The sequence below is a fragment of the Coenobita brevimanus genome, chromosome 24, assembly GCF_032717465.1.
Source record: "Coenobita brevimanus isolate Jiangsu-jjx chromosome 24, ASM3271746v2, whole genome shotgun sequence".
NCBI lineage: Eukaryota > Metazoa > Arthropoda > Malacostraca > Decapoda > Coenobitidae > Coenobita > Coenobita brevimanus.
Genome location: NC_136977.1, coordinates 46579519 through 46595625, shown reverse-complemented (window position 1 = coordinate 46595625; position 16107 = coordinate 46579519).

Below are 16107 nucleotides of genomic sequence, written 5' to 3'. Positions count from 1 at the left end.
TGGCTTCAGGATAACGAGTAGCCATATCAATCAGGGTCAACACATAAGAAAATCCTGAAGAAGTCTTAGGAAGACGGCCCACAATATCCACCAACACACGGGTGAATGGCGCCTCAAAAGGAGGAATGGGAATTAGAGGTGCAACCTTTTTGGTCTGATTACACTTCCCCACAACTAGACAGGTGCGACAAGACTTACAATACCAGGAAACATCCCTGAAGATACCTGGCCAGTAGAAGTGTTTCAAAATGCGTGCCACAGTCTTCCTCACTCCAAGGTGTCCTGCCAAACTGGAATCATGAGCCACTCTAATGATATCCTGCCTACAAACACGAGGGATGACAACTTGATGTACAACCTCCCATTCACAGTCGGCTGATGCTGTTGGGGGTCTCCACTTCCTCATAAGTACTCCTGACTTTATATAATAACAAGTAGAAGCACCGGCTGACTCTTCCTCACTGCAAGCAGAGTTAGCTAGACCTTTCAACTCAGGGTCAGCAACCTGCAACTCAACCAACTCTTGACGAGACAAATTATCAACACTACGGGGTACTGCCTCATCTGGTGAGTGGTCCAAATAAGCAAGAAAAGTGTCAGCTAGGATAACATCATCATCATCATTATCCTCTAAGTCACCAGTAACTTTAGACTTAGCCCTAGTGACAGCACATGCAGAGAACACATCAGGGACATCACAATCCTGGGCCGCAGCCACTGGCTCACTAGACAACTGAGGAGCTGGACACACTTGACTTCCACCAATATCATTTCCAAGTAAGAAAGTTACACCTGACATTGGGAGTGTCTCAACCAACCCAACCATATCAGAACCATTAACAAAACCAGACTCTAAATTCACTCTGCGCAGAGGGACAGAGAAGTAATTATTCCCTACACCTTGTAAGATTACAGTTTCATCAGAGGAATTAACATTAGAGCCTAGAACACTGGTCAGCATAAGGGATTGGCAAGCACCTGTACCACGATATATTTTAACTGATTTCCTGTCATTACTGTCCAGAGGACTGACAAAACCATCAGACAGGAAATTAGCACATGAACTCTTGAGAGTGTCACCCACGTTACTGCTCAAAAGAGGAGCTCCATCATGGGATTTTAAGTTACCCCTCAAAGCAGGTTCAGTTAACTCAGTTAAAGAATTCTGGGAACTCTCAAGGGTGGACACTAGACCAATTGACTGAATATTTAAAGACTCCTTTTTGTTCACATCACGCTGTCTCCTGAAACATTTCTCCGTAGAATGACCAAGCTTACTACAATAAGTACATTTACTTTTCTGAAATCTAGAGGTGAAGCTGGTATTTACTTCCTGAGAAACATCATCTTTATTCTCTTTCCTGTTACCTGTACTCTGAGTAGAGGCAACGTACTTACTCTCAGCTTTCCTTTTTTCTTTAGAATATCTCTTGTGAGTGAGAACATATTCATCAGCTAAAACTGCAGCATCAGACAAATTATCTATTCTTTTCTCATCAAGATATAGGCTTACATCATTATTAATACATCTTGTGAAGTCCTCCAGCAAAATCATCTGCTTAAATTTGTCAAAATCAGAATCCACATTCTTAAAATTTAACCACTTCTCTAACAGATCTTTGATTTTTGCATACTCAACATGGGATTGCTTTTCTTGTTTATAAATTGTCCTAAATTTTACTCTATAGGCTTCAGGAACAAGCTCATAGGCCTTAAGAATCAAGCTCTTAACTACATCATAATTATCAGATTGATCCTGAGACTAAGATGCATAAGTTACTTGAGCTTTACCGGTGAGAACAGTTTGAAGGAGTACTGGCCAATACTTTTTGGGCCAGTTAAAACCTGTAGCTACCCTCTCAAACAACTGAAAATACTTTGTTAAATCAGATTCATTAAAAGGAGGGACAAGTTTAACATTTTTAGCCACACCAAAATGATCAGAGCTAGATGATCCAGTTCCACCTTGTTTCATGCGATACTCATGGTCTGCCTGAATCCTAGCAAGTTCAACTTGTGCCTGAAACTCAGCCTCCTTAACACGAGCCTGAAACTCAGCCTCCTTAGCATTTGCCTGAAACTCAGCCTCCAGAATACGAGCCTGAGACTCCGCCTCCTTAGCCTGAGACTCAGCCTCCTTAGCACGAGCCTGAAACTCAGCTTCCTTAGCACGAACCTCCTGCAGAGCTAGCTGTAATTTAGCTATTTCAATCTGCGTTTGCTCATTTGGAGGAGTTACATTAAACAAGCTTTTATTAATCATGCCAACAATTTGATCTTTAGAATGATGAGAGCGAACAGCAATTCCCAGTTGTTGAGCAACAAGCTTAAGTTCATTCTTTGTTCTGTTTTCTACATCACACACTGTTTGCACATTTGACAAAAAATCTTTGGCTTCATCAAGCGTAGTAATAGTAGACATCATGAATAAATCACAGTCACAATATATCAAGCAATATCCTTATGATAATATCCTGAATATCCTGATAAGAGGTCGCCAAATTTATGTTACGGAACAGAGAAATCTGTCCCGCAAAGTTCCAGGTTCAAAACAAAAGAGTTAGGTAAAATTACAAGTTAAAGTTTAATGCTCAAACTAACAACTAAACATTCAGGACTCATAAGGATAATGTAATGGCAAAAAACAGGTTAAATATATGGTTAACTGCAATAGCCTCTATTAACACGAAATTAGCAAGTGTAAATTTATCTAAGTCAGCCCTGATAATATTAGAAAACACTGGATAATGCTCAGTGAATGCAAGATATATTATTACAGATACAAAATATTATCAAAAATGGCTGATACTTAAAACACATGATTCACAAAAACCTCACTAGGCCTACGAATCAACACCTCATGCTATACAACACCTCATGCTATACAGCACAAGAAAAAATGCAATAACATTTATACTCAAATTACACAGCTGCTAGATGGTTGGAGACTTCCTGAGCACTCACAAAAATAATAACAACTCTACAGGGGAGGACAGAGATGTGAGCAAAATGAGGAGTAGATCTAAGTGGCAATTAATGCAGAGACTGAGCTCATTATATAAGGGCCAGCAGAGCTTGATACAACTTGTAAGAAGGACGCGCAAATGAAGCCATAGGGGACAAAGAGTTGACAATCCCGCTCTGAACAACAGAAAGAACGACCCACTCCACTATAAGGGTAGAAGGGGGGAGTGAGGTAGAACACGCTCGTGATCAAACATGCAGCATACTGTACGTTAGAATTACACATAGGATGATGAAATCATAGGCTATGTAACAATATATATATATATCCACCTATCTATCTGTCCTTCTCTCTATCTAATTCGGTTGAGAGTGAATCGTAGGAGTCTTAGAGCGTTATTTTATTTACCATTGATTCTCTCATGGTGGGGACAACTCTAGTATTCTGTTCAGTTAAGACCAGACGATTTTATTCAGCCGAACGTGAGTACTGAGCCTAAGAGTTTAATAGGGAAGTAAAATCTTGTTATGTACATCAAGGCTTCTCACAAGGGGACTGGGGAGATTAGATCAAAGCAGGATATCATTAAGAGGATTAACTACATTCACTGAGGTTACATTTACACTGATTACTTGAGGTCGGATGGCGCTGGGTTTGACTGTGTTAGATTGGATTGGATTAGAGGGTTGGCAGATTGGATTAGATCAGGATGTATTAGACTGTAATTAATAGGTAAGGTTACATTAGATTGGGTTAGGTTAGTTTAGGTTAGATTGTGTTAGACAGCATTGTTAGCTTAAATTGTTTCCGGGTAGATTACTTTAATCAATATTTAGCAAGGTGACGTTAGATTAGATTGTTAGATGAAATAAAAACAAGTAGCCTAGGTCGGATTATACTAGATACGAGTGCTAGGTTACATTACGCTAAATCAAAGTCCTCTAGGTTAACGTATGCTAGGTTAAGCTATGATAATGTTGAGGTCAGGCTAGATCAGATTAGACTAGCACAGATCTAGCGGAATTAGCAACGCAGGTCAGATCAGATTAGGCCATGATAGGTTGGGGGGATTACCTAGTCTGAGTCGTTTTCTCGGTTGAGGAAGCTCCCTAGCACCTCTTTTCTAGCGATTTATTATTGCATACAGCTCGTTATGTATTCCTTGTGTGCTTTTTTTGCCTTATAGTTTGGCTTTAAAAAAGGCATTGGCAACATACAAGAAAGCGGCAAAGTGTAGTATGAAAAATAAATCGCTAAGAAAAAGGTGTTAGGGAGCTTCCTTAACAGTCGAGAATACGGGCCTGAGTCTCGTGGGATTAGGAGGCTCCCTGAGATCCCCTTCACCACTTGATTTCTGCATATGATTTTTTTAATTTTCACGATAGGGGTAACTCTACAATTCTATTTCGATAAAAGCCAATTTTCAAAGTTTAGAATGTGACCTAGAAGCCTGAAATTCTTAACCCCTTCAACCTATGGATGTTATTTTTATTTATTTATTTATTTATTTTCCAGACGATTTCACCCAGCTTGATAAATCTTTTCGACGTGGAAGGGTTAGATATAATGTAACCCTCATCAACCCCCCTGATTTTTTCGTATTCTGAATAAAATCGTCAGGCGAATATATTACAGAAGACGTCACTGGAATATATAGCTTAGAATTTTATAACACACACGATAAAATTAAGGTGTTCAAAGCAAGCATAAATCACTAAATAAGAGGTGTTAAGGAGCTTCTTCAACCCAGGAGGATACGTACTGTACATCCCTGAGGTCAACAGCCGAGGAGAGGTAGACTGAGAAATAGGTGAAGGTGTAAGGTGATGGAGTGTGTATGAAGGTGGTTGTGTGGAGTGGGGGCAAGAGGAAGAGGAGGAGGAGGAGGGATCGCTCCTGAGTATGGGTAGATATGCCTGGAGGTTCTTTTGTTGGGATTACCCCCTACTGGATGCGGAGTCAGACAATAGATAGATGGATAGAGAAATTGACAGAGGGAAAGTTTATGAGGGTGGTTGTGCTCAGTGGGAGGAGGAGGAGGGGGGAGGGAGGGTTCATTGATGAGCATGGACAAAAAGGCCTGGAGGTTCTTGGGCTGGTATCTCTTCTTACAGGATGCGGTGCCAGAAAATTGATAAATAATAGATAGATGGGCTTATGTTTTTAAATTCCATATGTGTCGTAGCTGGTTTTGCTCAGACAGGAGAATTACATAGAGATGAATTGACTACACTGACATAGCTCTTTCAACGAGATGGTCAGCCCTCTCAATGAACAGAAATTTTACCGTATTCTCAAATCAGACGAAAGTATAACACAGCAAAAGGCTCTCCCTCACCCTCCAGACCTTCCAGCATAAACCGTATAAGAAATTCATTAAAAAAAAAAAATAAAGCTTTGACAGTGCTTGAGAGAAATTTTATAGAAACGGCAGAAAGCGATAAGAATGAAATTGCTGGTTCACGCACTCTTGAAAGGTAGTTAGATGTACGTGAATGAAGATTTACTTTCATCCTTCGTATTTATTATTTCTATACTCTATTTGGTACTAAATTTAAAGGGTTTATGTGTTCTCCTCATCTTAACTTAATTTTCCACCACATCAGTGAGTTAGATTGAGTCCATTACTAGTTAAAGAAATGCACAAAATGAGAACTGCTATCAACGGAGTGAACAGTGAAAACCATGAATGTTCACATATTCCATTAGTCAAATCTTCGGCATTCAGTGGTGTATTTAAAGGTAATTCAGATGTATGTATTTATGAATGAATGACTATATGTATGAGTATTATGAATGTTTATTGAGAATTTAGTAGTGTACTAGTGCTTGCCCGCAAAAATTTACAGGTCCAACTAATAGCCATTCCATCACAAAAGGTTTGCAAATTCCATTATCTTTGTTTCCATACGTTATTGAGCCCACAATGACCAGTTATGACCAAAATTCGAAAAAAATTATTTTCGCATGTTTTCGCGTGTCGCGATTTCGGACAATGTCGCACCGTCGCGTTGCGCGCGATCTCCAGAATTTTTGTTTGATATTGTTCTGACACTACCTGGATTAACCCCGACCTAATGCAAAAACAGTTAAGTCGATATATATTACCGTTCTCGAGAAAGAAACGAACAAAAGCATAGACAGACACACATACACAGCTTGACTTTATCATTTGATCATTTAAGTTTCGAGTCCAATGAATTTAAATAGACGGAAATCAGTGTGCAAGCAATGTTTTATTTTCTTTCTTTTACGCCAGGTGAGTAGATAAGGTGCTTAATTAGTGCTTCATAAAAGGTTTTCAGAGTATAGTGAACTTAGAATCTTGAAATATCTCGAAATAAAAAGGAAAAAAAAAATACCGTCCAGAATCACACAAACACGGCATAAGGAGCTGATTTTAAGAGAGAAATAATGCAAAACTCAAGTGATTGTCATAGAAGCATTAACAGGTGGCTGGAAGTGGGGACAGGAAGAGAAGTGGGGGAAGCGGGGGAGGGGGTGAGAGATGGAGGGAGGTGGGGGTAGAGAAAGAGAAGGTGAAGGAAAGGGGGAGGTCTGGTAGTGGATGTGGGGGTGGCTGAAAATAAGGGAGAGGGAGAGATGTGGGAACAGAGGAGGGGGTGAGGGATGGAAAGGTGGAGGATGATGAAGAGGGGGTGAGAGAGAAGGAGGGGAGGGGAGTTAGAAGGGGTAGGGTAGTTAAAGAGGAAGGGGCAGTTGGATAAGGGAGGGCGTAGTTAGAGGAGAGAGGTGTGATTAGAGGGGGGGAGGGTAGTTGGCGGGGGTGGCGGGGGAGTTGGAGGGGGGATTGGCACCGGGATCATGCAGATCAGTCTCCCGGGTCATGAACGCCAGTTCGGTTTTTCTAGGAACTGAATTTACGTATTGGGTTTGGGAGGAGTTACTCAGTGGCGGCCTGGGGGTTGTGGGGGGGGGGGGATATGAAGAGGAGGAGGCAGCGGAGTTCGAGTGATAGGAGGGTGGATTCCTGGTATTAAGACGGCATTATTATTATTATTATTATTGTTATTGTTATTGTTATTATTATTATTATTATTATTATTATTATTATTATTTTCGATTTAGCCAGGGAACACTGCGGCATATGATTTCCTTCAAGCGGTTTTCCCTGATCCCCCCTCCCCCTCCTCATAAATGCGCCCCTTCAGTATGGACAGCATGGTATTAGCACCCAGGTGGTGGCATGTGAAGGTGTTTGACTACATATGGTGCTGTGCAGGAAAACTTCTGGGCCTCTGGGAGCAGTCTGCCTACCTTATGTTCAATCGGATATCAGTTTGTCTATCTATCTATGTATCTGTGTCTCGATCTAATCTATAAGTACGGTATATGTATAAAATCATGGGAGAGGTTATTTCATTTCGACTTGACCAATTAATGTCCAGTGCATAAATTCAGTTTGCAACGAAGTCATTCAGAGAGAGAGAAATAGAAAGAGGAAAGAAGAGAGAGAGAGAGAGAGAGAGAGAGAGAGAGAGAGAGAGAGAGAGAGAGAGAGAGAGAGAGCGGAGTGAGCGAGAGAGCGGAGTGAGCGAGAGAGCGGAGTGAGCGAGAGAGTGGAGTGAGCGAGAGAGTGGAGTGAGTGAGGGAGAGGAGTGAGTGTGAGAGAGCAGTGGTTATGATGACGAATGAACTGGTGTGAAGTCAGCTGGTCTGGATAGGCATTAAACCCTAGAACCTTGTTGCTGTTCTTGTCGGAGTAAGGCTGCGTCCACACTTGCTCCAAATATGTGATCGACAAGAGGAAACGATGCTCCGGGGTCCGTCCGACGTTCAGACACGGGCAATGATGCTGCACTAACTCGGTGCTTCGTTTCTTCTCGTCAGTCACATGTTTCGGGCAAGTGTAGCCGCACCCTAAGCCATCATTGCTGGGGAGGCAGACAGGGTGTAGAGCACGGCTATTGAACTAGTCTAGATGCAGGGCCGAATTATGAAAATCAACTTAACAAAAGGGCCATACATTATTTTACCTGTATATTTTCCCTCTGTCTAAACGCTTATACACAGAAAGAAACGAGAAATCCCTACATTATTTGCTTTGACATTCTTTGTTAAATACATAAATAAAAAGGAAAACGAAAATATTTTCTGTTTTATGCTTGTTTATTTGCTTACTTTCATTCTTCCAAGTCGGTCAAAGGGCCAAACAAAAATGATTCAAAGGCCAGATTTGGCCCGCGGGCCGCCAGTTGAATAGCACTGGTGTAAATGGTGTAGAGGGTGTAGGGGTGGGTGTAGCAGGGACGAAGGGGATGTGGGAGAGGCAAAGAGTGTTTAAAAGATGAGGATAGGATATAAAGAGGGTGAAAACAGTGGGTGTAGGAAATGTCGGGAGAGGCAGAAAGGGTGTGGGTAAGTCAGAACGTGAGAATGTAGTTTATGTGGTGTGGGTGTAGGGGGAGGAAGTAGGAGAATGTAGAGGTTAAATGTGCAGGGGAAGTGTAGGGGATGGGTGTAGAGAACATGTATCGTGAGAAGGTGTAGCAGCGTGTGTGAGGAGAGTGAATGTGTGCTGCAAGTGTAGGAGAGTGTAGAAGAAGAAGAATTCGTGAAGATGAATTGTAGTGTAGGTTTTTCATTGTCGTTGTCTTTGTTGTCTTTTCTCCATCACACAAGCATTATCATACGACTTCATTATGTTCAGGTTCATGTGCACATTTTTTTTCATCTTTCTTCCCTCTCCCTCGCATTCCTCCCCTTCCCTAACCTCTGGCCCCTCCTAAACCTCTGCCCCCTCCCAAACTCTGTCCTCTCCCACCTAACTTCATTTTCCACCTCTCTCATTTTTCTATCCTCCTTCCTCTCTTCTCTTTCAGCCTTTTTCCTCCCCCCCTTCACCATCTCCTTCGTTAACCTCTACGTTCTTCCTTTTTCCCTCATCGCTCTCCCAATCATCAGGTCTTCCTCCTCCTTCTTCTTCACTTTTCCCTCCTTCTTCACCTCTTTCCTTCCTCCTTTCCTTTCCCCTCATCTTTTCCTCTCCCCCTCTCACCTCCTCCCTCCCCTCTTCCTCGCAGCTTCCTATCTCCTTCCTCATCCACCTTTTCCCTCTCTCCTTCACCTTTTCCTTTCCCTTCTTCAGTTATCTCCCACCTTACATTTTCCCTCCCTCCATCACCTCCTCCTCTTTCCCCTTTCTTCCGCAGCCTTTTTCCTTTTTCCTTCACCTCCTTCTCTTTCCTTACCTCGTCCTCCCCCTTCAGTTCCCTCTCCCTCTCCCTCCCCCTCCCTCCCCTCTCATTCCCCCTTCCTCCCCTTCACCTCTGCCTCAATCCTCTCTCGCTACCCATCGTAAATCCTTTGCTTTTTTCATCGATTTTCATCTCAGTCTTTATACTTTTACCATCCCATTTCTCTTCTTCCTCCTCCCCTCCCCCTCCTCCCACGTCTTTCTTCTTCCTCTCTTTTCTTTCTCTCCCCCCAAGGCTCTTCCATTCTGCTTTATCCATCGTTCCACCCATTATCAATTATATACTCCGTGCTTACCTGCCCACCTTCTCCACTCGTTTCCCATGCTTGCCAAAATTTGCTTGAAAATTTTTGCTTGCTGAAATTTCCCTATTAAACTTTACTTAATGAAACTTGCTTGTCAAATCTTGCTTGCTGAAACTTGCTTGTCTGACCTTGCTTGTCTAGTCTGGCATGTATATTGCCGTGACAGATGAATCTATTTTGTTGAACAGTATTAGTAAAAACCTAGATGATCAGAACCAATTGTCGAACCTTTCATGTTGAATTTTGCTAATTGAACTTACCTTGCTTGTCGAGCCTTACCTGTAGAACTTCTATTCCAGTATTTCTCCCCCGTTTTCTTCTCTCTCTTCCGTAATTTCTCTCGTTCTTCCTTCTTTCCACTCCCTATCTCTTCCTTCCTTCATTTTCTCCATCCATTTTTTCCTAACTTTCCATTTTTCTCACGTTTGTTTATTCCCTTCCTCTGCCTCTTTTGTTCCTCTTTTACTTCCTCTTGCTGTTGCTTATAAGGGTCCAGTTCCTCATCTCCACTTGTCATCTTTCTCTCTCTCTCTCTCTCTCTCTCTCTCTCTCTCTCTCTCAATTCTTTTTTTACCTCCCCCTCCCTCCCTTTCTTCCCCCCCACCAACTTGTGAGTGGAGGTACATAGGTCACAGTAATATGAAGGTGGGAGCTGGAGAAGGGGGAGGAAGGTAGAAAGGGAGTGGGAGAGGGAGTAGAAACAGAGAGGGGGTGGAGGAGGAGGTGGAAGGAAAAAGATGAACTGAGAGAATGGGGTTGTGGGAGGAAGCAAGAAGGGAGGAAGAGAGACTGAAAGACTGAAAAATAACGGAGGGGAATGTTCTGTGTGTGTGTATGTCCCCTCTTCTCATCCCCCCCCTCTTTTTTTGGCCTTGTTTTCATTCTCTCAACCTTTCTATATTCACTTAGCCTCCCTTCATCTTTTTCTCTCTCTTCTCCTGCTCCTTTCTCCCCTCTCCCTTTTCTGGACTCATCTTTTACCCTTTCTCTCTAACCCCAGCCCCACAATTCCCCCCATGAAACCCCAGATTCTCCCAACATTTATACCCCCCCATTAATTCTGCGACCTCCATACCCATACCTCCCATACCCCACATACTCCTATCATGGCATTCATATCAACACCCGTAATGAAACCCATATTAATTTTGTTTTAATGACTCCCACACCCAATCATTGCATAGCCCAAAGAACTTCATTATGACCCCCACACCTACATATAAACCCCACATTAAATGCTCTATGACTCATGCCCATATTCCATATACCCCACACATACTTGTGACACCCACACCCACACCCACAATATAAACCCCACACTTCTTCCTCCACGACCTCCAGAGCCATACCCCACTTCCCCCACAAACTCCAATTTCGATCCCCATACCCACATACCATAATTATTCCCCACATTAATTCCTGTATTATTCCACGCCCATACCTGACATACCTCACACATTCTTACAGCACTCACACCCAACATTTATGCGCCACAATAATCCCAGTATCCCCCATATTGATACCTCACATACTACACACATTCCTATTATAACCCCACTCCTAGTGTAACCTCAGAATATAACCTCACACCCCACCCCATCTTTAAACCTCAGATTTACCTCAATCACGACCCCACACGGTGCATTTAGAGCCTTATTATTGTAAAAGCTGAGCACAAAATTATGGTAAAGGTCAGAGTATTTAGCGATAATTATTGAAACATGTGGTGATAGAACATGCATGGCTCTTGTGTTTTGTTCGTGACTCCATAATAAGGGATGCAAGCTGATCAACTCTAACAGCTACAGGTTAGAAATTAGGGGCTACTTTATACCTTTAGGATTTTGGGCTTTATACTACAATCCTTAGTCTCCAAACCTTCCCCTCTTATAACCCCATTCCTACCTTTTTAACCCCTTCTTTACGACCTCCCCCTTCCCCTCCCTCCCTCCTTCTGACCCTAACGAGCCCTAACTGACCCCAGACACACCACAGTTATGACCCCACACTTCACATTAATACCCCACTTCACCCCGGTTATAACCTCATTCCTAATCCCTACACCCCTTCATTACGACACCACCCCTACCCCACCATATGGCCTCAGGTATACCTCACTTTTATTACCCCACACTCGCCCCACTCAGACCCCTCACTCACCTCTGACCCCGACTCCCCCCTACCCCTTTTAACCTTTTCTCTTTCCTGCTCTTGGCTTTTCCTTTCCTTCTCTCTGGCCATCTCTGACTTTCCCTCCCCCTGCCCTTTCACTATTCCATTCTTTCTCCTCATTGTTTTTGGCCATCTCCCTCCTTTCCTTTCTTTCCCCTCCCTCTAACCATGTCTTCCCCATCCGTCGTTTAGTGTCATTATTTCCTGTCCTTTCCTGTCTCCCCTTTTCTCATTTTCTTCCTTATCCTCTTTCCTCTCACTGTCCCTTTCCCTTCCTCCCTTCCTCCAACTTCCCGTTTACCATCCATTCCAATCCTTTAATTTTCTTTTTCCACTTCCAATCATTTTTATCCCCCTTTCTTGCAGTCCACATCTTAATTCCTTCACCGTTTCTTCCACTTTCTACCATCCCCCCCAAAAGAAATCTTATAACCAATACTAATTCATAATTTTTCCTTTTCAGGTTACACTGTGATAGTCTCTATTCTCCTTTCACACTTTCCTATAAAATGTCCACGCCAGTTTTTCTATACTGCGTGGTGTTCTTTCTTACTTTTTCCTGCCGGCTTCAGCTGGAGGGTTTGGAGGGCGGGGGAGAGCCTTCTTCTTTGCTATCCTTATCTCATTCTAGTAGTTCAGTTACTCTTCTAGGAGCTGCCTAGCATGGGCCAACCGGCCTACTGCAGTTATCCTCTCTCCTTATGTCCTCTCTCTCTCTCTCTCTCTCTCTTTCTCCCAGTGTCAATATTTTCTCTTCCTTTCACAAACACACATTCACTTCCTTTAACTTAACCCTTTTAGCCCGACGATGTCTGAGTAGTTTGGTATTGTCACTATCAGACGAGCCTCATTTAGCTTGTGAAAAAAATCTTGTAATGAAGGGGATGAGCAACATAAACTTCTCAATGATTTTTTGAAGAGTTAAGTAAATTCATCTTCAGATAACTGAAATAAATTGAATAAAAATGCCATCGTATTGTGAGTGTTATGTCTCTTGTTTATGCATATATATATTTATTATATTTTCTTCATCCTTATCCAACTCTGTCTCATTTTTCTTCACGAATATCTCTTCTTCCTCTTCCCCTCTCCTCCCTTACCCCGTCTTCTTCTTCGTTTCCCTTCCCCCCCTGCCGACCTCTTCCTCTTTTTCTATTACCTTTTCTGGACTACCCTTTCCTCCTCTCCGCCCTCCTCCCCTCTCCCCCTCTCCTCTTTTCTCCTAGACAAACCTGCTTTAGCCTTTAACCTTCATTCTCTGATATGACACCTCTTCCCGCCTTCATTCATCTCTCCCCTTCCCCTTTCTCCCCTTGCCTTCATTCTTCCCTCTCACCCTTCCCTCACCTTTCCCCCCTCCTCTCTCTCTCTCTCTCTCTCTCTCTCTCTCTCTCTCTCTCTCTCTCTCTCTCTCTCTCTCTCTCTCTCTCTCTCTCTCACACACACACACACACACACACACACACACACACAAATTGCCCTCTAATGTACTAAATTCTAATTCAGTACTGACCTTTAAAGGTCGCCTCGATAAGTATTTGTCATCTAACCCCCAGCTTAATATGTTTTCTCCTGAATAAAACACTTGTGTATGTATATATTTTATATTTTATCTTATTTTATTTTATTGTTTTTAGAGCCTGGATCAATTATTGAATGCAAATATATGCACAGACTAGGATCTGCACAGATAGCCCAGAGTTAATGGTCACTACTCATACTTCGACCTGTGACGGGCTGTGGATCACTGAGGGTCCCTATTAGTCAAGTGACCACCATAGGGATTTTTTTAATGTACCAGGGGTCACTGCTTCAGGAGGTGACTTGTGTGCTTGTCCTGCATGGGAAAGTTCCTAGTCTCAGTGGAATGAACGGAGCTGTGGCCTGATTGACTGCTGCCTACCTTAATAGCGCCAGGCAAGGCTGCAGCACCACCCCTGAACATCCACACTGTGCACTGTGCAATTTCCACGCTGTGTCCGCACACACCCCATTGACGTTGTGCATTATTTATTTATGCGATTATTCATTTTACTTTACTACTTTCTCTTCCAGGTTATTCGTACTGGTAGCTTATAGATAAAGTATATAGAATGTAACTTTTCCTTTTCAGTCTTTCCTATGAAATTTTCATGTCAGTTTTTCCATGCTGCATGGTGATTTTTCTCACTTTTTCTTACCAGTTTCAACTGGAGGGTTTGGAGGTAGGGGGAGCCTTCTTGCTTTACTGTCCTTATCCTTCAGCATGTAGAGTTAGATCTCGTAGTCATAGTCTACTCTGTGACAAACAGCCTCGAAAGGACCATAAGGTCTGTTGCTGTTTGCTTTCCTTTGTACTCCTTTGTACAAAACTGAACACTACTTCACGTCCTCCCTCTCTTCATCCCCTTCCTTACCTCTTCCCCATCTCTCCCTCAATCCCCTCGCCTCTCTTTCCCCTCCCTCCCCTCCCCTTCCCTCCCCTTCCCTCCCCTCCCCTCCCCTCTTCCCTCCCCTCTTCCCCTCTCCCTTCCCGTCCATCCCCTCCCTCCCCTCCCTCCCCTGTCCCCCTCTCCCTCCTTCTAAGGGCACTGAACCACTCTCCCTCCCCTGTTCCCCTCTCCCTCCCCTCCCTCCTCTCTCCCCCTCTCCCCGCTTTTCTTAGACAAACCTGCTTTGGCCTAAAACCTCCAGTCTCATATACAACATCATCTTCTCTACCCCCAACCTCCCCCTTCTCCTTCTCCGTCCCTTACCCTCATGTTTCCCCTCTCTAAGAGGTCTGTTCAGAAAGTAATGATCTTTGGCTCTAATATGTAAATACCTAACCTGTTGAACTAGGACATTAACCCCCCCCCCTCAAAGTAGGCCCCTTCTGACTTGACACGTAGCCCAGCGTTCTTTCCGATGCCTGAAACAATTTTCAAAGTCGGTTATCGGTATCTCCTGCAGTGCTTCGTCGCATTCGTCATGATCTCTTCTCTCAGATGAACGTTGCTCGAGACATACTGGAGAGTGCAAACAATGATCCAGACTTTCTGAAGACTGTTATCATTGGAGATGAGACTTATACGGGTACGACCCAGAAACTAAAGCACAGTCGTCCCAGTGGATGCCTGCAGGGTCGCCTCGGCCAAAAAAAGCACGACAGGTCAGCAGCAAGATGAAATACACTTGCATATTGACAGTTTTTCTCGACTACCGTGATGCTGTGCGTCACGAATACGCACCAGGTCAAACTGTTGGCAAACATTCCTACCTCGACGTTATCCGTTGCCTTCGTGACACAGTTCGGCGGAAGATATTACACCTTTGGAATGCGGCAAGTTGGAAGCTGCACCATGACAACGTCCCTGCCCAGTCTTCTCAAATGATTTGGGAATTTTTGGCCAAGCACAACATCCCGCAAGTCCGGCAGGCTCCCTACTCACCAGACAAGGATCTGTGAGACTTTTGATTATTCCCCAAGCTCAGAACTCCGCTGAAGGGTTATTGATTTGGGACGAGTGAAGAGATCATGACGAACACGGCGAAGCAGCTGCAGGTGATACCGAAAACTGACTTTGAAAAATATTTCATGCAGTGGAAAGAACGCTGGGCAATGTGTGTCAGTCAGAAGAGGCCTAATTTGAGGGAGATTAGTGTCCTTGCTCAACAGATAAGTTATTTATTTATTTTAGAGCCAAAGGTCGGATACTTTCTGAACTGACGTCGTACCCATCCTATCTCCCTCCCGCACCTCTTCTCTTCTTGCTTTTTCTCTCTATTTCTTTCTGTTCCCCTTCCCTTCTCCCCTTCTCCCTCCCCTACCTCTTCTCTATCTCGCCCTTTCCCCTCACTACTTCCTCATTCCCCTCCTCTTCCCATACCCATACCCTCTTAGTCACCCCTTCTTCTCCTGTATCTCTCTATCTCTCCCTCTTACACTATCCCCACCACTTTCCCCACATCCCCATTCTCTCTCTCTCTCTCTCTCTCTCTCTCTCTCTCTCTCTCCAGCTCATAGAATACCACACATCCACTCAACTTCCTCATAGAACACATCTCCCCCTCCTTCCCCCTTTGACCCTTGACCCCCCTCCTCCCCCCACCAGGCCGTTACCACCTATTAGCCACGACCTGTGCTAATACTGCGGCCCGTCGGTGGGTCGTACTTCTTGCGCCAACAACATTCAACACTCACCATTCTGCCCAACCTCCACCATATCTCCACCATTATCTCTCTCTCTCTGTCTGTCTGTCTGTCTCTCTCTCTCTCTCTCTCTCTCTCTCTCTTCTTCTTCTTCTTCTTCCTCCTCTCTGCTGATTCTGTGACCGCTCTACTACCTTTATCTTTAGCACATTTTTCAATCATTTTTAAAAATCTCTCTCTACCTCTCCGCTTTGTCTCTCCTTCACCCATCATTTTTCTGTCTGTCTGTCTGTCTGTCTGTCTGTCTGTCTGTCTGTCTCTCTCTCTCTCTCTCTCT